General features: G+C 42.2%; 1 non-coding gene across 1 annotated transcript; it reads left to right on the top strand.

Moving 5' to 3' along the window:
* Positions 1-5,511: 5,511 nt before the first annotated feature.
* LOC118712019 lies at positions 5,512-5,613 on the top strand. Its single transcript, XR_004985943.1, has one exon. It is a non-coding gene; the product is annotated as a U6 spliceosomal RNA (small nuclear RNA).
* Positions 5,614-22,835: the final 17,222 nt, after the last annotated feature.

Below are 22,835 nucleotides of genomic sequence, written 5' to 3'. Positions count from 1 at the left end.
GATCTGTCTTCTAACGGAAGGTGACAGATCACAGGCAACTGGTCCTGGGAGCTCTCCATGCCCTCTTTTTCCAAACCTCTTGGCCCCTATTCAGGTCCCATGGGGGCCAAACAACATGTCCACTCTGGAAACAAATCCTGTTATGGAGATGAACATGTTGTTCTCCTCTTGTAGGCATCCTGATCTTTAGAATAAATTTGTCGTCCCCCCTTTCCCTTTCCATTTGCTTTTGGGAGTGGAAAGATGCGCCACCTCAAAGCTCGCCTTCCCCCTTTCCCTGAGCCCTAACCCCCACATACTCACAGGGTTGCCCAAATCTTCAAGTGGCAACATCTAATTTCTCCCTCAGTTCTCTGGGGAGGGGCTGCAGGGCTGGCAGGGCCGAAATGGGCAGTAGGGACTTTCCCTAGTGAAGCTCCCTAAGATGGGGGCTGGCTCCAGGTGCTGGCAGCTCTCTGATCTCAATATGTGGGCGTACCCACTGATTTTTGGGACCCTAGTTGAGTTCAGGGACAACAGGAGGAAGTCTCACTCTACGTCCTATTAGCTTTGGAGTCAAGCAAAACTTATTTCAAAACTGAGTTCTGCCACGTACGGAGTCTCACATCCTTCACCTGAAAGCTGCTTCTCGGGATTATTGTGACAATAAAAGGAATGGATGCCATCTGGCTCTCACATACAAGGTGCTGATTACATTAGTTATTTTTTTCTCATCATCCCATCCCATGCCCACCCTCTGAGCCTTATATGTAACCATGTATGTATCTATGTAGACAGGCATAAAATGTATGTGTGTGTTTGTTTAAAATCTAGGCCTCTGATATTTTTGCCCCTGAATTCAGGTTATGTTATGGTATAGAAAAAGATATTTGGGACATAAATCTTCCCCATTCAGTAACTAACGTCTGTCCTAAGTTTGTATGTGACTCATCAACTATAGTTACTGAGGGTATCAGGTATGTACTTTCTGCTTCCTGCAGCACCTCTGTGTAGGTGTGTTATTACCAGAAACTCTCCCAAATTCTACCCAGCACTCTACAGAAATGACTAGGATAAAAGAAAAGAAAGATTGAAACAAAGAAATGTGATTGTTTTTATGTTTTACCATCAAGAATATCATTTTAGCTAAAGTGAGACCACTGGAATGAGGATAAACAAATTTACATAAAAAAGAAATTTTGATGCTGATTTCTAAACTGAATGGGGTTTTACCTGATAAAATCTATGAAGTAGAATATTTATCCTCAAAACATCAGCTGCACATACTCATTACTCATGCTTTCACACCTTCAAATATGGCAGATTTTTAAAGAACTAAATAGGTTGAGAGCTTTTTAGGATACCTGTGCTCTGTGTTTAGAGAAAGGAGAGTTAGTTCAATTATTCATTCAACAACCATTTGTTAAGTTACTAGGTTAAAGAGGCTCTGTCCTTCTTCTCTGTTGCTTTATAGTTTAGAGCTTAGTCTAACAGAGGAGGAATGAAGTAAACAAACAAAATCACATTTCAGTATATTCCTACTCTCTTCCACGTCTCCACCAGCTCCACCAGCTGGGGACATCCCCAACACTGCTGCAACCTCCTCCACAACCACAAAGCACTCTGAAAAGATCTGCTGTATGTGTCCGGCAGGAAAATATAAAGTCTACAAGAATTAGAGAAATCTTTAATCATTGCCTCTCCAAGTTTTAGCCTCTATGAAATCTTCACAATATTGCCCTGATTTATCATATTAACCATGCTAGCAGCATCTTCTCTAAGTCACATTTGGTAGAGACAGTGAATATATACACCTACACTACCTGTGGTCAGGTTCTGCTTCTATTTACAAGTACGTGTGTGCACACGAGAGAGAGAGAGAGAGGCAGAATTTGTGTTTGCTCTTATTTTTAGACAGGGGATACACTCACAGATATGTTGAGTTTGATTAACACAAATGACTTCAATAGTTTTGACATACCAGCAAAAAAAGTTTCCATGAGTTTTATGTAGACATGTGGACAATGGCCAAGGCATTCCAGTAATAGGACACTGAAATTGAAGGGTCTCAGGAGTCACTAGTCCAAATCTCTCGTTTTACTGATAAGAAAAGTTAGGCCTTTGACTGTATCAAGAAAAATTTGAAAGACATTTAAACAGGAAGAAAAATATCACTTGGGTCCTATTTAGCACAACCTTCCACGTTGTCTAGTTCTATAGGGATTTGAGACCAAGTCTTCAAGCTATTTGGTAACTTAGCAAGTCTTAGAAAATGTACAGTAATGCAAGTAATGCTTGTCTATAGAAATGCAAATGAATATTTTCATCGGAATATAAGTGATTATGGCCCTGTGGATATTAACCAGTTTTCCATCTCTTTGCAAATTCATTTCAGCATTCCTAATGACTTATAGATGTGTGTGCTTGTGAATCAGTAATATTATCTTACTGTCTCCCTCATTAATTAATGTGTGAAATAAAGTCACAAACACCATCTCAGTTCCCCATTTAGCATATCAGGGGACAGACTGGCCAAATAGAGTCTAGAGTTTTACTTTGGGAGGTGGAGGGCACTTCCAGAAATGAAGGGAAAGGGGGCGGAACTTGCTTCTTCTGACCCCAGATGATTGTGGGAAAAGTAGAGGCAGCAAAAGGCAATGGTCAGACACATGTCCCAGGGTTGGTTACAGAACAATAAATATATAAAGATCTCCAGTTTTCTGAACCCAGCTTGGTCCCACTGAATCAGTCTATGAATGCAAGCCCCATGCACACTCAGGTTTGAAAATCACTGTTCTAGAGACTATTGAAAATGGAGAGGAACAATTGATTAAATGAGGCAAGAAGAAAAAGCCCTAGGACTCTGATCTAGTTCCAATTTCAATAGGGAATGTCCCATAGAAAACTATCCCATAAAATGGCTTCAACTGCAGGGATAGTTCTGGCAGGACTATCATGTATTGCACTCATAGAATCTACGAGAGAGTGTTTCCATGAGCTTCTCCAAGCACAGGGAAGGCCTCACCTTTGATGCTTTTTCCAAGGAGACCTGCAAAACCACCGTCGATCCCCCTCCCCCAGGAGCCTCTCCTCCAGGAGGGGAGAAATCAAGTCAAGATTCCCTCTAATGGGAATCTGTTTATTTTTACTATTAACAAGGAAAAATTATTGTTTGAGATTTGTTGGCTAGTTTGGCGATTCAGAATTTAAACACTAGTTCTAAGAGAAGAGTTGCCCCCAAGCTTCACCTGTAGAAGTCAAGCTTTTTCACATCAGAAAATAATGTACACTTACAGAAAACTACAAAAAGAAACTGTGGGCAGGGCGCAGGGCCACTCGGGGGCATTTGGGGCCAGATAAACATGAACTCTATAGCACACTGACTGCACCTCTGTTCTTTTTTTAATTTTTAAAATTTCAGAGAGGAAGAGAAAGAGAGAGAGAGAGAGAGAGAGAGAGAGAGAGAGAGAGAGAGAGAGAGAGAGAGAGTGTCAATGATGAGAATCATTAATTGACTGCCTCCTGCATGCCCTGTACTGAGGATCAAGCCCACAACCCGAGCTTGTGTCCTTGACTGGAACTAAACCCAGGACCCTTCAGTCCGCAGCTAGGGCTGTGCCTCTCTCTGTTCTTAAAGGTTCCAAAAGCATCAGTGTAACCAGGTTAATTAGATTACAGAAGACTGGAACTCTGTATATCGACATTAGTCCACATTAGCTGCTTCCAAATTCTTGGGTGTTGGGTTCTGTGTTCACCTTGGGGTCAGTGGGATTCCTTATATTATGCCTTTTTGTGAGTGCAAAAACTAGCTGCATGCTCAGTACAAGCATCAGATCACAAAGATAAGAAGCCCTTGAGCCTTGACTTAGGGTATTAGTTACCTGGGGAGGCCATAACGAAGTACCACAAACAGGGTGGCTTAAAACAAAAGAAAGGTACTGCCTCACAGTTTTGGAGATTAGAAGTCTGGAATCAAGGTATCTGCAGGCCTGCACACCCACTGATACCAGTGAGGGAATGCTTCCTTGCCTTTTCCTGGCTTCTGGGGGTCTGTGGGCAATCTCTGGCATTGCAGCTACAATAACTCCAATCTCTGCCATTGTCGTCACATGTATTTTCTCCATTTTCATAGCCAACCTTACTAATAAAAGTGGTTGTCAAGCCATGATGCCCTTAGCCGTCACAAGATGGCTGTGTGCACAGCAGGAGGAACACAGGTGGGCGGGGCTGGGCTTGATGCTGGGCTTGATGCGGCACAGAGCCTGCTTGGAGGTCCTGCCTCCTGTCTCCACGCAGTGCCAAGTCAGGCTCCAGTCTACCTCTTTGGGGCAATCCTTGGAGGAGCCCTGGCTGGGTGGGTGGGGCCTACCTCTTTGGAGCAATAGATCTCAGGGCTCCCACACTGTGACAGGGCACAGGCCAGGCTGAGGCACCCTCTTACCCCCCTGAGTGCATGAATTTCATGCACTGGGCTTCTAGTATTCTCATAAGACCATCAGTCACATTGGAGCAGGGCTACAATCTAGTACAACTCCGTGTTAACTAGTTACATCTGCAACAACTCTACTTCCGAATAAAATCACATTCTGAGGGGTTTGCCCCTTGACTAGCAGGTGAGGCAAGGGGCCTGTAATAAGCCAGGCTGACAGGCTTAGCAATACCACCTTCCTACCTTCTATAGGGTCCCACACTTAGGCAAAAGGTAGGAGCTAAATCAAAATTTATCAGGAAAGGAAAAGCTAGATAAAGAAAAGAGAAAGTCCAGATAAAAGTGGGGCAGACAAACAGAAGAAAAATCACCTTAAAAATTTGTTTTAACAATACACAGAAACAAAAGAAGTCTTTAGAACAAAACATCCTTCTGATAACCAGGAAAACTACACTTGCATAAAATAGGTAATAGAAAAGTGTCAAGACAAATCCCATAAAAGGACACTAAGTGCTCTCAATAAAAAGTCCTTTTTGAGAATTTTTCACATCTTGTGAGAATGAATTAAATGATTGTTTTTTACCACCTTAAAATTTCAAGGGGAGAAAAATTCAAAATCTTGACAAATTACTTTCAATTTTGACATAATAAAGATTATAAGGAAAAAAAGAAATACATTGTTAAAAATATTTAAGATACATTTACTTCACTAATCAACTTTTCAATTGGTGACTACTAAAATGATGATAATATTCTAAATTTAAATTATTTTTCAGATTTATTCTTTTTTCTCATTTGATTTTGGTCTTGATTTCAGCCAAATACTGGCTTTAACTCTTGGCCCTTTAGCATTTGGAAAAAGTATATATCAGTGCATTTCAATCCTGAAGATTTACTGTGTGAATGACAAAAGAACATGGACTCTCAGAGATGCTTCCTCCCAAAAGGAGCCTGAAGAAGGGGTCGAATTGTATACCCTCAGCCTCTCTTCCTATATTCATCAATCAGATTAAGTATTTATCAATTATCTACTGTGTTTGAAAACCACCTGAAAATATAGTGGCTTAAAACTACAATTTTATCTGATCTTAATACTGTTGGTTGTGCTCACTTTAGCAACACATATACTAAAATTGGAAAAATAAAGATTAACATGGCCCCTGAACAAGGATGACATGCAAATTCATCAATTGTTCCATATTTTTAAGGGGTCAATTCATCAAGAAAATATAATAATTGTGAATATATATGCACTCAACATTGGAGCACCTAAATATTTTCACAATAGTAACAGATCTGAAGGGAGAAATAGACAACAATATAATAATGGTATGGGACTTCAAAACCCCACTTTCAGCAATGAATAGATCAACCAGACAGAAAATCAACAAGGAATGTTGGAATTGAACCATACATTAGTCTAAATGGACCTTATAGGATATTTCATCCGTCAGCAGTAGAACATTCTCCAGGATAGATGATATATGATAGGCCACAAAGCAAGTCTTAGAAAATTTACGAAGACTAAAATCATACCAAACTATCTTTTCCAACCACAGTGGTATAACTAGAATCAACAACAAGAGGAAAGTTGAAAATTTTACACGCATGTGGAAACTAAACAACAGACTCCTGAAAATTTAGTGGGTCAAAGAAGAGATAAAAAGGGAAATAAAAAAATCTCAAAACAAATAAAAATGAAAACAAAGTACAGCAAAACTCAAGAGATGTTGCAAAAGCAGTTCTGAGAGGGAAGTTTATAGTGATAAATGCATATAGTAAGAAAAAAGAAGTACCTCAAACAACCTAATTTTACATCTCGAGAAACTAGAAAAAGAAAAACATATGAAGCCCCAAATTACCAGAAGGAAGGAAATAACAAAATTCAGAGTGGAAATAAATGAAATACAGATCAGAAAAACAATAGAAAAGATCAATGAAACTAAGAGCTGGTTTTTCAAAAAGATACACAAAATTGACAAATCTTTATTTAGAAGAAATAAAGATTTAAAAAGAAGATTGAAATTCATAAAATCATAAAGGAAAGAGAAGACATTACAACTAATATTACAGAAACTCGTAGGATCATAAGAGACTACTATGAGTAATTATAGGCCAACAAATTGGATAAGCTAGTGGAAATGAATAAATTCCTAGAAACATACAACCTACCATGTCTGAATCAGGAAGAAATAGGAAATCTTAACAGACCAATAAGTCATGAAATTGAATCAGTAATCAAAAACCTCCCAACACAGAAAAGCCCAGATAAAAGTGGGGCAGACAAACAGAACAATAAAAACAAAGAAAAATCACCTTAAAAATTTGTTTGAACAATATACAGAAACAAAAGAAGTCTTTAGAACAAAACATCCTTCTGATAACCAGGAAAACTACGGGGGCAGATGGCTCTCTTGATGAACCCCACTAAATATTTAAAGAAAGATTAACACCAATTGTTTCAAAACTCTTCCAAAAATGTAATTTTCTTCATTTTATGAGACTGTATTACCAGGATTCCAAATTCTGATAAGGATTACAGAAAGAGAAAACTATAGAACAATATCCCTGATAAATATAAGTGCAAAACTCACCAACAAAATATTAGCAAACTGAATTCAACAACATATTAAATAGATCATACACATGACCAAGTAGGACTTATCTTTGGGATGCAAGGATGGTTCAAGATATATCACATTAATAGAATGAAAGATAAAAATCATCTCATTATCTCAATAGATTAGAAAAAAGCATTTGACAAAATACTATTTGATAAAAACCTTCAACAACTTGGGTGTAGAAGAAACATACCTTAACAGAATAAAGGTCATATGTGATAAACCCACAGTTAACATCATACTCAGTGGTGAAAAACTTAAAGCTTTTCCTCTAAAATCAGGAACAAGACCAGGGTGTCTACTGTTATCACACAAATTCAAAACAGTACTGGGAGTTCTGGATAGAGTAATTAGGCAAGACATAAAATAAAAGGCATCCAAAATGGAAAGAAGAAAGTAATTGTAGATGATATGAGTTTATATACAGAAAATTCCAAGGACTCAAGTAAGAAACTGCTGGAACTAATCAACGAATTCAGTAATGTTGCACTATATAATATCAACATACAGAAATCAGTTGTATTTCTATACACCACATGTGTCAAACACAAGGCCCGCGGGCCAAATCCGACCCGCCAGGCCTTGCAATGTGGCCCGCACCGCGCTGTCATCACTGCACTCCGCTGCGTTTCCATCACAATGACAGTTTATGACTGTTCAGTAAACCATTCGGCCTGCGATTTAGGCTAGATTTTAGATTTTGGCCCCTTCTCTGATTGAGTTCAACACCCCTACTATACACTAACAATGAAATATCTAAAAAAGAAATAAAGAAAACTATCCCATTCACAATAGCATCAAAAACAATAAAATACTTAGGAATAAATTTAAAGAATGAAAGTGAAAAATCTATACAATAAAAAGAATAGTACTTTGATAAAAAGAAACTGAAGAAGACACAATGAAAAGATATCATGTTCATGGATAAGAAGAATTAATATGGTTAATATTTCCATACTACCCAAATCCATCTATAGATTCAATGCAATCCCTATCTAAATCTAATGGCATCTTTTTTTTCTTTTTTTTTTTTTTTTTACAGAAATAGGAGAAACAATTGTAAAATTTATATGGAACTACAATAGTCCCTGAAAAGCCAAAGCAACCCCGAGAAAGAAGAATAAAACCAGAGGCATAATGCTTCCTGATTTCAAATTGTACTACAAAGCTGTAGTAACTAAAACAGTATAGTCCTGGCATGAAAACAGACAGACTAGTGGAACGGACTGGAGAGCCCAGAAATAAATCCCTGCATATATGGTGAGCTTATATTTGAGGGAAGGGAGCCAAGAACACTTAATAGGAAAGGGATAGCCTCTTCAACAAATGGTGCTGGGGAAACGATAATCACATACAGAAAAATGAAATGGGACCCTGTCTACACTACCCACAAAAACTAACTGGAAATGGATTATAGGCTTAACCATAAGACCCAATACTGTAAAACTCCTAGAAGGAAACATGGGAAGAAGCTCCTTGACACTGATCTTGGCAATGATTTTTGGGGTATGATATCAAAAGCAAAAACTGACAAGTGAGACTACATGAAACTAAAAATCTCCTGCCTAGCAAAAGAATCAACAAAATGAAAGGCAACCTGTGGAACGGAAAACAATGTTTGCAATCCATATATCAGATAAGGAGTTAACATCTAAATTATACAAAGGACTTATACAGCAACAACAAAAATTTAAAATGGGCAGGGGAACTGAATAGTTGTTTGTTTGTTTTTTCCAACAAAGATAGCCAAATGGTCAACAGATTCACAAAGGGTGCTTCATATCACTAATCATTAGGGAAATGCAAGTCAAAACCACAATGAGATTTCACCTCACACCTGTTTGAATGGCAACCATCAAGAAGACAGGAGACCTTAATCAATAAAGAAAAAATAATAATTAAAAAAAAAGAAGACAAGAGATAACTGTTGGCGAGGATGTGGAGAAAAGGGAACCCTTATGCACTGTGGGTAGGAATGTAAATTGGTTTCTGCCCCTAGGGAAAACAGTGTGATGGTTCCTCAAGAAATTAAAAATACAACTACCATATGATCCAGCAATCACACTTCTGTTCATATATGAAATGAAACAGAACATTTGAAAGATATCAGCATGTTCATCTTTGTTACAGCATTATTCACAATAGCCACGGTATGGGAGCATCCTGGAGTGTGCCAAGGGAAAAATGGATTAAGAAGTTGCAGCACATGTACACAATGGATTGTGATCTGGCCACAAGAAAGAAGGAAATCCTGACATTTGCAACAACATGGATGAACTTGAGGGCATTATGTTTAGTGAAATAAGCCAGAGAGAAAGACAACAACTGCATGATATCACTTATATGTGAAATCTAAAATAGCCGAACTCATAAATTAGAAAATAGAATAGTTACCAGGACCTGGGGACAGGTGAAGTGGGAGACGTTGGTCAAAGGGTACAAACTTGCAAATAGAAGGTGTGTAAGTTCTGAAGACCTATGCTCAGCATAGTGATTATAGTCGACAAATTGGAGTATGCATTTCAAAATTGCAAAAAGACTCCATGTTAAATGTCACACACACACACACACACACACACAGAAATGGTAATCATGTGGCACCATAGAGGGGTTAGCTTAAGCTATGGTGGTAGTCATATTGCAATATATAAATGTGTCAACTCAACACACTGTGCACCTTAAACTCACAATGTTGTATGTAAATTATATCTTGATTAAAAGTATCGTGGGTCTGCCGAAACTGGTTTGGCTCAGTGGATAGAGTGTCAGCCTTTGGACTGAAAGGTCCCAGGTTTGATCCCGGTTAAGGGCATGTACCTTGGTTGCGGGCACATCCCCAGGAGGGGGTGTGCAAGAGACAACTGATCGAGGATTCTCTCTCATCGATGTTTCTAACTCTATCCTTCTTCCTTCTTCTCTGTAAAAAATCAATAAAATATATTTTTTAAAAAGTATCGTGGGTCATCAATTTGTACTGGACCCAGGGTGGTCTTGCTGCTGCCCTTGCCGGGTCACACGCATAGCTGCTGTCATCAGCAGCTCAATGGTAAGGTGAGCTCTCTTGCAAATCTGGTGGTGGGTTCTGCCTATTGCTGGGCCCTTCTCTTGTGTCTTCTCTCATTGTTACATCTAGTCTGGCCTGGCCAGCGTGGCTCAATGGTTAAACACCATCTATGAACCAGGAGGTCACAGGTTCGATTCCTGGTCAGGGCATATGCCCGGGTTCCAGGCTCAATCCCCAGTAGGGGGCATGCAGGAGGCAGCTGATCCATGGTTCTCTCTCATCATGGATGTTTCCCTCTCCCCTCCTCTCTGAAATCAATACAAATATATTAAAAACAGAAAAAAGAAATCTAGTCTGGACTTCTCAATGCAGAGGCCGCATAGAAGGGACTAGAAGAGGAGATGCAAAGCCACTCGAGGTTGGGAGGTTCAGAAGCTACATTCATCACTTGCACCGCATTCTAGGGGTGAAGGACATCCCAGGCCAGCCTGGCTGAAGGGCTGTAGAAATGAACCCACTTCTTGGTAAGAAGTGGCTCAGCCACACTGTAAGGGCCTGGGAAGGGATGAACTGGAAGGCTTTTGCACACATTTCTCCCAGATGAGTAAAGGGGCAGAGAGAGGTCAGCAGGGGGACAGGACAGGCCATCTGCAAATGGAAGGGGACAGCAGGGGTGAGGGGGATCTGCTGTACCCACACACCCCACAACCTGATGCTATAAAGAAAGAGGATTCCCATCAACCTCCGAGAAGCAATTTCACACATCTCTGGAAAATAACTTGAACTCCAATAACATTATTCTCTGCTTGCAACTATATCTGTAAGTCTCTAAAAACATAATCAGCAAATACATTGAGTAGTGAGTCTAGATTTTTAGATTATATTTTGTTGTTAAGCTTTGGCATTGCTATGTAATTTAAATTAAAGAGAGTTTAAAAGTATTTTTCTCTCGATGTGAAAAGCAAGTCAGTGAATATGCTGGGCAGTGAGCTGAGATTTCACAGGACGGAGTTTGTTGTTAAATGTTGGCATCATTAAGGAGAGTTTCAGACTCAGCTTTTCTCTTTGGGGCTTTACAAACTGGGGAGTTTCTATATTTAGATGGTTTAAATGCTGGCATCATGCCGAGGGAGGGGGATGACATTTCTCAATGTGATTCATTTTGCCTTTGCCACCACAGAGCCAGCCGTTTCTTATTAATAAACAAGGCTGCTCGCCTAAAACAAACCCATGGATCTGGCTGATGAGCAAGAGGAAAAGGGTGCCTGCGTCATGGGCAGCGGCTGCGTCAGGGCGGTCAGGACAGGGTCTGGGGGGACAGGCTGCGTGTGCATCACGGATGTCAGGTCCTGAGCTGCCAGGAAGTTTGCTCACCTTGCATGGAAAGTCCAGCATCCATGGAGTCACACTGGACCAGGAGTGCAGAACAGTCTGTCTTAAATGATGGGGCCTTGGTTTCATGGACTCTGTGGTATCACGTTCGGCTGCAGTGTGATCTGGTCACGGAGGCAGGGGGCTGCTGCCATCTCCCTCTGTATGTTTTCACCTTCTCTTTCTAAATCAGGGCAAACTTCAAGGTGGAAAACCAGAGCCCAGGAGGGAAAGGGAAACGTGGCCGCTTCACACTCTCTGCCCTCCCTTGGCCGAGGCTCTCTGGGCTCTGGGTGCAGTTCTGACAGCAGAGAAGCAGTGGGAAGAGAGGTGCCAGAGCAGCTGCTGGCATCTGGGGCACTGTCTACATGCAGGAACGCCCCAGAAAGATTAGCCCTACCGCCAGGCTTTCTTCCTTTTCATTTGTGGCAACAATGGGCAATGAATCTCTTTCTCTTCTCTTCCTTCCTCCCTTCCATCTCCTTTATTAAAAAAAAAAAAAAAATTCTCACCGAAATTGGTTTGGCTCAGTAGATAGAGCGTCGGCCTGCGGACTAAAGGTCCTGGGTTCGATTCCGGTCAAGGGCATGCACCTTGGTTGCGGGCACATCCCCAGTGGGGGTTGTACAGGAGGCAGCTGATCGATGATTCTCTCTCATCGATGTTTCTAACTCTCTATCCCTCTCTCTTCCTCTCTATAAAAAAATCAATAAAATATATTTTTAAAAATTCTCATGACTACTCACTGTGAAAGTGGTAAGAGCAACCGTGACCAAATGGGACCAGCACCCACCAGCTCAGGGACATGAAGAAAGGCCACTATAACCATGAGAGCTGTCAGAGGTGTGACTCGGGATGCCTTCTGAATTGTGTGGGGAATTAGGAATTTTTCATGTCTTTTATTCTAGGAATGCATGTGCATACCTACGCACATAACCTTTAAAACACTTTTCTTCCTGCCCTAGCCAGTTTGGCTCAGTGGATAGAGTGTTGGCCTGTGAATCGAAGAGTCCCGGGTTCCATCCTGGTTAAGGGCACATGCCTAAGTTGTGGGCTCGATCCCCAGTGTGGGCATGCAGGAGGCAGCCGATCTATGATTCTCTCTCATCATTGATGTTTCACTCTCTTTCCTTCTCCCTTCAACTCTGAAATCAACAAAATATATTTTAAAAAAAGAAACCATAACACTTTTCTTGCTGAATCTTGGAGAATCATGGCAGAATGGGGTCCTCAGAAAAATCATAATGTGGATATACTGCATTTTATGTCTTTACTAAAGACATCTCTTACATTCAGCATGCCGTGCTCAAAGATGCAAGCACAGGGAGAATGTGTGCTTTCTGTTTATAATATGATCTTAGTCAATGGGAGATTATAATCACTGCTTTTGACTTATTAATAAACACTTGCCTTCTGGGCTGACATTTATGTAGCACATCTGTATCTAAACCATATAAAAGGACGAGGTGAGGTGGAAATTCATTATCATGGGGGAGACTCTGAGCAGACTAGATCACTGATACATAAGGGGGTGCTCAGAGGAGCTACTGGCCCCTGGCATATAGTTAAGTAGCGATATGATAATATAGTGGTGTTAATGGGTTTGAGGTGCACTTTATAGTTATTTCCTAATAATGTTTTGGAAAAGTAGAGTACAAACTCACCAAACTCCTTATCTTCCCACATCAGGCAAAGTATCCTACACACCTGAGTCTCCGGCACAAGTCTCTGTACTCTGATTGCTTTCAGGGATGGGTATGGGCTCATGTATGTTCCATTAGAATAAATCCTAGGACTTGTTCCTGACAAAGAGTCAGGATAGGATCACCTGGCTCTGTGGCTCTGCAGGTGGGAGCCCGGGAGGGTGGTGTCATTTAGGACGGTAGGGAGTCGGGGCCCACAGTCTCTGCTTTCCCCAAGTCCCACTCAATTGCTATTGGGTTATTGTTACATCTCCAGGACAGAATGGAGACAGAGTAAGGGACAAGTCAATATTAGAAGCTTGAAGAAAGCAAGAGGGAACAGGAAGTGAGACTTTCTGGGAGAGTGGCTCTACCACTGCTCATTCCGACTAGAGGAGGAAGTCAAATCTTCAGAACTTGGAGGAAATAATTTTACCAGCTTTGCCAGGAAGGAAAATTGTTACTGACCTGTAATAACACAATTGGAGTTGAGGCAACAATTTCCCTCTAAATTTCCATAAATGTAGGACACCAGGTCTTAGTTTATTTAAAACATTAAAAAATTTTCTGGCTAAGCCAGGGAGAGATGAAGAGTTGTGGCTGACACTCCACTTATTCTGATGAGGTTGAAAATGGGACACAGGGCAAATCTCTCCACAGGGAGTAGCTGGCCTTCTGTGAGGGTTAATTTTATGTGTCAATTTGGCTAAGCCATGGTACCCAGAAATTTAGCTAACTATTATTCTAGATGTTCTAGAAAGTATTTTTAGATGACACTGACATTTAAATCAGCAGACTTTGAGTAAAGCAGATTACAGGTACTCTGTCACACAGTTGGGCTGCATCCAGGCAGTTGAAGCTGGAAAGAGACTGACTTTCCTGAAGAAGAGGGAGTTTGGCCGCATATCCCCTTTGGACTCGCACTGCAGCACTGACTCTCCCCTGCATCTCTAGCTTCTCCATCTGTCCTGCCAGCCTCCACAATCATGTGAGCCAACGCTGTACAATAAACCTTTCTCTTTCTTTAAACATGTAGACATCCTGTTGGTTCTAATTCTCTAGAGAACTCTGAACAATACCCTAGTCTACATAAGTTAGGAACTTCCCGGAAGGGGGAGTTCATGTTGTCTCACACTGACTAGTCTCCTGTTCTACATGCAGAGGCAGACCCTTCTATCACCTCCATCTCCCTTGGAGGGACATCACAGGCATTGTCCATAGGCAAGAAGAAAGGAAAAACAAATCCAAACACAAAATTCATTCTGATAGATATTAATTTTGTAGTACAATATGTGATTTCTTTGTATGAATTAATTTTAATATTCTCCAAAATAAAAAAAAAATCATAAAAAGGAGGTGATAGAGGAGAAGAAAGAGTAGAAGGAGAACAAGAATAAGAAAGCAAAGAAGAAAATGAAACTATTAAAATGAACAGGAGGTCTTTAAAAAAAGAAAAAAAACTAAAACAAGCAAAAGCATCCTTCCAGGATGAATCAATAGGTTGGTCAACCCCTTTTCTAGTAAAATGATATTTGGTTGTAAGAAAAGCAACCACAAAGAGGTTTTTTTCTTTTCTCGCTCTCTCTTTTAAACAAAACATAATGTATGATTCGTACATTGTCTATTTTAAAGCTTCATTTAAACTTTCTATAGTGAATCATCCCCACTTCATATTTTCTTAGTAATGGTGATGAATCACTCTTTTAAAATGTTTTAAGTACATAATGTTCCTTAGCATTCTAAACTTAATGAATGTGCTAAATGCTACTGTGTATGAATACTGCTAAATATCATTTAAAAATCATCATTTTCCATAGAACTGAGCAGTTAAATGAGACACAAAAGGCTACTGTCATATTGTTGACATTCCTGAAAATATATTAATTGTTGACAAGAACAGCAAGCAGAGCAGCATAGTATAAAAAGTCCTGAACTAAAAGTCAAAAGACTTGGATCCTAGTCCCAGCTGTCACTACCACAGTTATCTTGGGCAAAACTATTTGATATCTCTGAACTCAGTCATGGCTTTATCCATAATATCTGAACATTATTATGAGCATTAAATGAGAGATTATTTTTTAAAATACTTTTATTGATTTCAGAGAGGAAGGAAGAGGGAGAGAGATAGAAACATCAATGATGACAGAGAATCAATGATTAGCTGCCTCCTGCGAGCTCCCTACTGGGGATCGAGCCCTCAACCTGGGCATGTGCCCTTCACGGGAATCAAACCAGGACCCTTCAGTCTGCAGGCCGACACTCTGTCCACTGAGCCAAACCAGCGAGGGCGAGAGATTATTTTATGTGAGCATTTGGTACAGATGTATACCAAGGATTTTCAACATTTTTCATCTCATGGCACACATCAACTAATTATTAAAATTCTGCAGCACACCAAAAAATATATTAAGTTTTTAAAAATATATATATTTTATTGATTTTTTTACAGAGAGGAAGAGAGAGGGATAGAGAGTTAGAAATATGGATGAGAGAGAAACATCGACCAGCTGCCTCTTGTACACCTCCTACTAGGAATGGGCCCACAACCGAGGTACATGCCCTTGACTGGAATCGAATCCCGGACCCTTCAATCCACAGGCCGACGCTCTATCCGCTGAGCCACACCGGTTTGGGCTATATTAAGTTTTTGCTGACTTAAAAAAAAAAAGTTGTAATTTTGATTCATTCACACCCCATGGCTATTGCTGTGTTGGCTGTTGTCATTTTTCATTTGGCAATCTAAGGGAAAAGAGGTCAGTGCCCCTATCTAAATAGTCAGGTATCACACACTTTAAAAATTCTTTTGGCACATCTGTTGAAATTGCTGATGTACACTGAAGCCTTTAGGGAGGTGTGGAACCAATAATGTCATATGCAGGGAAAGCACATGGTGGAGGAGGTGCCAGAGCCAGGAGACATTCGAGTGTCTTACCCAGGAGCTCTGGGCTAAGAGAAGGTGGCTTGAAGAATTAAGGACCCCACTGGGCCGACATGAACAGCTATAATTGGGCAATGTGTTTTCCCTGTATCCCAGGCTGGGGGAAGGGGTGTGGAAGTATGACGATACAAAGTGGCTGAACAGATGAGGCCACAAGGCCTGGGGTCCATGTTATTGTTGATGGCAGGTGGCAGATCCCTTCCCTGCAAGTGAGGGGGCCTCTGGCTAGCAGAACCAGAGCGTCCAGAAAGTTTGATTCAAAGGGAGTCCCAGATATTTTAGGAATGTTGCCTTGGAAAGGAAAATTCTCTCAGTATCGAGAAAGCTATCTATACTAATAAAAGATAATATGCTATTTAGACCAGACATCTTCTGGACATCCTTCTGGACAAAGCCACAATGGCGTGGGCCGAGGCAGAGGAGGTTAGGAGTGATCAGGCTAGCAGGGGAGGGCAGTTAGGAGCAATCAGGCTGGCAGAGAGAGGTGATCAGGGGCTATCAGGGAGAGCAGTTAGGGGGCAATCAGGCCAGCAGGGGAGGGAAGTTAGGGGCATCAAGTCAGCAGGCAGAGGCAGTTTGGGGCAATCAGGCAGGCAGGTGAGCAGTTAGGAGCCAGCAGTCCCGGATTCTGAGAGGGATGTCTGACTGCCGGTTTAGGCCAGATCCTGCAGTCAGACATCCCCCAAGGGGTTCCAGGAAACTCCCTCACCCCTGTGCACAAATTTCATGCACCGGGCCTCTAGTCTTATATAATAAAAGGCTAATATGCAAATCGACCAAATGTTGGAAAGACCGGTTACTATGACATGCATTGACCACCCAGGGAGCAGGTGCTCAGTGCAGGAGCTGCCCCCTGGTGGTCAGTGCACTTTCACAGGGGGAGCACGGCTCAGCCAGAAGCCGGGCTCATGACTGGTGAGCACAGTGGTGGTGGCTGTGGTGGGAGTCTTTACTGCCTTGCGGCAGAGCTAAGGATGTCTGACTGCCAACTTAGCAGGCTTAAGCCATCAATTGGACACCCCCTGAGGGCTCCTGGACGGTGAGAGGGCACAGGCTAGGCTAAGGGACCCTCCGAGTGCCTGAATTACATACCCTGGGCCTCTAGTGTGTAGATAAAACACACACCTCTCTGAACTTCAGGAAGGACCGTGTGGTAAAGAACTTAGCACAGTGCTTGGCACACTACAGGTCTTCAGTGAGTGACAGCTATCATTATGTTGACTGTTACCATTATCATTGTCATCAAGTGGAAGAAGGAGGTGGAAAAATTAAAGCCCATGGCAGAGAAGAGCCCACTGTGGTGCATGAAATTTGTGCATGGGGAGGGCAGTTGCGGGTGGAGGGGGAGGGGGTGGAGGGTGGAGAGGACGGGGTTTGTCTCTCAGCCCAGCCTGCACCCTCTCCAATCTGGGACTCCTTGAGGGATGTCCAACTGCCTTTTTAGGGATTGGGCCTAAAAGGGATGTGTTGGACATCCCTTTCACAATCCAGGACTGCTGGCTCCCAATTGCTCACCTGCCTCTGCCTAATTGCCTCTAACTGCTTCTGCCTACCAGCCTATCAACCCCTAACCACTCTCCTGCCAGCCCAAATGGTGCCTAACTGTTCCCCGGCCGACCCAATTGCCCCTAACTACCCTCCCCTGCAGGCCTGCCCCCCCCCCCATCAACTGTCATCCCCTACAGGCTTGGTCCCCCCAACTGCCCTCCCCTGCAGGCCTGGGTCCTCACCCCAACTGTCCTCCCCTGCAGGCCTTGTCCCTTCCCAACTGCTCTTCCCCTGCAGGCCTGGTCCACCCCTAACTGCCCCCAACTGATCTCCCTTGCAGGCCATCTTGTGGCAGCTATCTTGTGTCCACATGGGGGCGGCCATCTTTGACCACATGGGGCAGCCATCTTGTGTCTTAAAGTGATGGTCAATTTGGATATTACTCTTTTATTATTATAGATAGGATCATTCTAGGAAGGACTTAAAACATTTGGTTTTCTCTGGATTAATAAAAATATCATAAAACTGATCCAGTTCAGATAATGCATCAGAATTATGTGAATTACACCTGGGAGCGGGACAGGTGGGGGAGGTCCCTGAATTCAATGAGGGATTATATGAAAGTGTCAGTGAGCATGTTCTCACTCATTGGCATTAGTAGCTACAGTAGGAAGGAAGGAAGGAAGATCTTAGACATCCCTCTAAAATCCAGGCACTGAGCTTAACACATTACCTATTTTAACCTGCTCAATACTCATAACCATCTTCTTTTACATCAAATAGCTGAATCCTTCCTCCCATTCCACATGGAGGACAGGGTACAGACAGCTTAGTGATTTTCCTAGCCTGGATGAAACCGAGGGCAATCAACACCTTCCCCCGCCCCACCCCCCCAATCCCATGTAATTCCCTCCCTGCTGCCAGCATATGTCCTAGAGCAAGCATGTAAAACTTGAGTCCCACAATGAATATTTTTGTGGCCCAGCCAATATAATGGTTTGTAAGGAATGTTTTAATAAAAATTTCATAACTTAATTTTTACAATATCCTGTTATACATAATCCTATAAAACAAAAGCCTAATATGCTAAGTGTCCAGTCATTTGGTCGTCCATTCAACCAATCAAAGCATAATATGCTAATGATATGCTAAGACCACTCAACTGCTCACTATGATGTGCACTGACCACCAGGGGGCAGATGCTCTGACCAGTAGGTTAGCCTGCTGCTGGGATTCAGCTGATGGAGATTGAAGGAGATGGGACAGACATGCCCTAGAGCCCTCCCCAGCCCTGGTCATGCATTGGTGGGATCCCTCAGCCTGGCCTTCACCCTCTTACAATCTGGGACCCCTCAGGGAATGTCAGAGAGCCGATTTTGGCCCGATGGCAGAACAACTGGTCGCTATAATGCACACTGACCACCAGAGGGCTGACGCTCAACACAGGAGCTGCCCCCTGGTGGTCAGTGTGCTCCTACAGGGGGAGCGCCACTCAGCCAGAAGCTAGGCTCACTGCTGCCTTCGTGGCAGCACTAAGGATGTCTGTCAGTCAGATATCCTCCAAGGGTTCCCAGATTGTGAGAGGGTGCAGGCCAGGCTGAGGGACTGCCCCCCTGCAAGTGCACAAATTTCGTGCACCAGGCCTCTAGTTATCAATAATGAACTACACTTTTGCTCATGACTGATTATTATAATTGTGTTGCATTTATTTCCCTTATGCGCCTTACGTGCAGGCACACCGTTTCTCTCCACCAATACTACCAGTGAATATTTTAGCAGCCAATTGCCATGTCATTAGTCTTGTACTGACTTGTAGGGTGTGTGCAACAGGAAATATTTCGCTTTCAGAGAACAAGAAAAATAGGTTTATTTGTATTTTGTTTATTAATTTGTGCAGTTATTCAGTGTCTGGTAAGTAAAATGTTCGAGAAAAAAATATTAATTTTTATTAATATGTTCTATTATTTTATGTTAACAATTACTCGTTTATTTCAGCCCTTTGAATTCAGCATGTCTCTATAGAAATAAACCTGTTTCTATGAAAAGTGAAGCTTTTGTGTTTTTGCAGCCCACAAACACTGAAATCTTGTTTACTTGGCCCGTGTTAGCCTTTGAATTTGCCATGCTTGTCCTAGAACAATTCTGGTTCTGCTCGCAGCACTGACCTGGGCTGGTGGCAGTGGTGTCCTGGAGCCGCGTTTACCGTTAGGAGTCCTCGTTGTCTCTGAGTGTGGCCAGTGTGGGCTGGGCTGGTGAGGTAGTGAGGCACAGAAATAGGCAGTCTGCACTTTCTTTGGCCACAAACCACTTGTGCCACTGAACAGAAGAAACAAAGGGAAATCGAGAGCTTATATGGTACAAGTGTTAAATGCCAAAAGTCAGAATTCTTTTCTGATTTTCCCAGCTGGGATTGAAACCTGCTAAATAGTGTTCTCAAACCTGAGTCCTGTGACCAATCTCTCTGCAGATTTCATACTCAGACACTTACTAACATTAAGCCCATTTCCTCTGCTTTAAATTGGATACTTTTTCTTCATTTAAAATGATGTATCTAAATTTAATAGGATGTCAAAATTGACTGTAGTAATGATTTCTCCAATGCTGCATAAAAAATGCACCCAAGCAGAAAAAAATAATGAATCTTGTTACATTGCCAAGATTTATATCCTTTTCAAAACCAAAGAAGAAAGTTAAAATGGGATCTTCATATTACTGTTTTTCATTAATTCTTGTTTCAATATTACAAGATTTGTTGGAAAGACAGTGTCCTTTAAGCATTTTGTCACTTCAAATATATTCACCCTTTAATTACAAATATTTCCAGTTAACCAAAATTAGGTCACACCAAACTTCCCAAAACATCACACTTAAGACTTTGGTTGATTTTTGACATCACCATAACATCTGTATACAAAATGAAGAACACCAGTTGCTTTTAGTCAGAATAAAACTCCCACATTTACTGTAGTTCCCAGTGCTTCCTCTGCATGTTCACAAAAAAAGTGACTTCTAGAGGGAAATGCTCACAGGCTGCGTGAGTTGTTTTCCAGGCAATCACCCACTCCACCCTCCACTGGTTAGGAGCTTTAGCATTTCACAAGTAAAAACATCACTTCTTCTGGTTGTTACAGAACCTGGATTTTGAGCAGGAAGGCTCAAAGCAGCAGAGTATTGTTGGTGGAAGGTGAGACACTAGAAACCACGGTGGCACCTTTCACTCCAGTTTCTTACCCGCCTTGGTCACCGATGTTGCATGCAGAAGCTACAGTGCCGCCTTCACAACTTTCCGCTTGTGTGGAATTCCATCCGTTTAATCAAAACGAAACCAACTGTAGTGTCAAGGTCCTTGTACCTTCAAAGATTTCCTTCCTATTATCTCATTAACCCATTGCATCATTCAGAAGAATAAATACCCCAGCTCAGCACACAGGAAATGTAACAAAAAAAGGAAATAAAGAATATGATATATATAAGTATTATCACACACACACACACACGCACACACACACACACACACAAAATATAAGATATAAGGTCTTTGTAACAGAAAGGTCAATAATTGGTTAAGCACACATACTGATATTTGCTTAGTGCGTTTAAAACTATAAATCCTGCCGAAATTGGTTTGGCTCAGTGGATAGAGCATCGGCCTGCGGACTGAAAGGTCCCAGGTTCGATTCCGGTCAAGGGCATGTACCTTGGTTGTGGGCACATTCCCAGTGGGGGCTGGGCAGGAGGCAGTTAATCGATATTTCTCTCATCGATGTTTCTAGCTCTCTATCTCTCTCCCTTCCTCTCTGTAAAAAATCAATAAAATGTATTTAAAATAAAAAAATAAAACTATAAATCCTGCGAATCAAAATTTGGACTTTTCCTCCTCACTTTTCAAAGACAGTAATAAGTAAGATATAATCCTGAATTTGTGCAGAATTGGGTAGCAGGATTCCAAATTCACTCATGGCTCGCTTCCAATTGCAAAGAGGATGTGTCTTCTTCGTTCCCATGGCTGATTTCATCCTCCCCAGGAGCCCCGCCCGTCCTGCTGGGCGGAGAGGACATTTAGACACACTGACAACAATTAGTGATTTCAACAGTCCCCTTTGGTCTAAATTTCAACCTATTCAAACATGACATACCACCAGTCATTGCTGATTTAAATCGTTTCTTTTGGGTGATTCAGGTCTTTTCGTAAATGCTCAGGCTTTCAGAATTTTTTCTTCCCTTTCGGGGAGCAGCTCGGTGTGCCAGGGGCTTTCCTGTGCCCATTGGGCATCCCTGGCCATGTGCTGGCTGGTGTCCTCTGAGATCGGCTGCTCTGCTTCTGCCACAGGCAGGCTGCTGGTGGCTGCCCTGAAGTCTGAGGCTGGTGGGACTGCACTGGGTTCTAGCAGTCTGGTCTGAGACCACATTTTTCTCTGGTGATCTTGGCCCCTGAACATTGGCTGCAACATGGCTTCAGAACAGTCAGCACCATGGCTTCCTTCTGCAGACAGGGACTTCTGAACGCTGTGTTGTCTGAGTGCCAAGGGCAGCTCGGGAGGGCTCGCCCAGCCTCTGCCTAACTGCACTCCATCACACAAACAGGCGTCCGCTGGCCAGCCCCTCCAGCAGGACTGTCCCTGCTGGGACCACAGCCAAGGGGAGGCTGGGGCTCCCCTCACCTGCCTGCCTTCCCCACTCATACCGTTCACAAGTACTTTTCACACTCCTGCAGTGTTCTAACCCTCCCTCCTTCCACCCTCCTTTCAATGAAATGGGAGTTTTATTGTTTAAAAACAAAAACAACAACAACAAAATCCCATTTCGGTTTTCAGAAGACACTTCTGCCACAAAAAGTTCCAATACACAAGCCCCCACCCAATCCACCCCCAGCTTCCTCCTCAGGGCAGGTCCTGAGTCGGCTCACAGCTTCTACAAATGGGTGGCAGGGCTTTCTATCCATTTCTAGAAGATGCAAGCCAAGGTTCATGGGCAAAGGGGGATGCAGTTTCCAGGGTCTCTTAGGTCAGTAGAGGAATCCCATTGTGTTCTGAAAGGCAGCCAGCCTCCCAATTGGAAATGGTCACGGACTCATTCCCACATTTCTGTGGAGAATTAAACAAAGGTTTTGAAAATTTGACATCTGATGTAATTGTTTTTCACCTTATCTAAAAAAAAAACATTTTTTTTTAATTGATTTCAGAGAGGAAGGTAGAGGGAGAGATAGAAACATCAATGAGAGAATCATTGATCGGGTGCCTCCTGCACACCCCACACTGGGACTTGAGCCTACATCCCAGACATGTGCCCTGATTGGGAATCAAACCTTGACTTCCTGGTTCAT

Source organism: Pipistrellus kuhlii, unplaced genomic scaffold, assembly GCF_014108245.1.
Source record: "Pipistrellus kuhlii isolate mPipKuh1 unplaced genomic scaffold, mPipKuh1.p scaffold_m20_p_8, whole genome shotgun sequence".
Taxonomy (NCBI): Eukaryota; Metazoa; Chordata; class Mammalia; order Chiroptera; family Vespertilionidae; genus Pipistrellus; species Pipistrellus kuhlii.
Note: the sequence above shows the minus strand (reverse complement) of the source record. Positions and strands in the feature narration are given on the sequence as shown.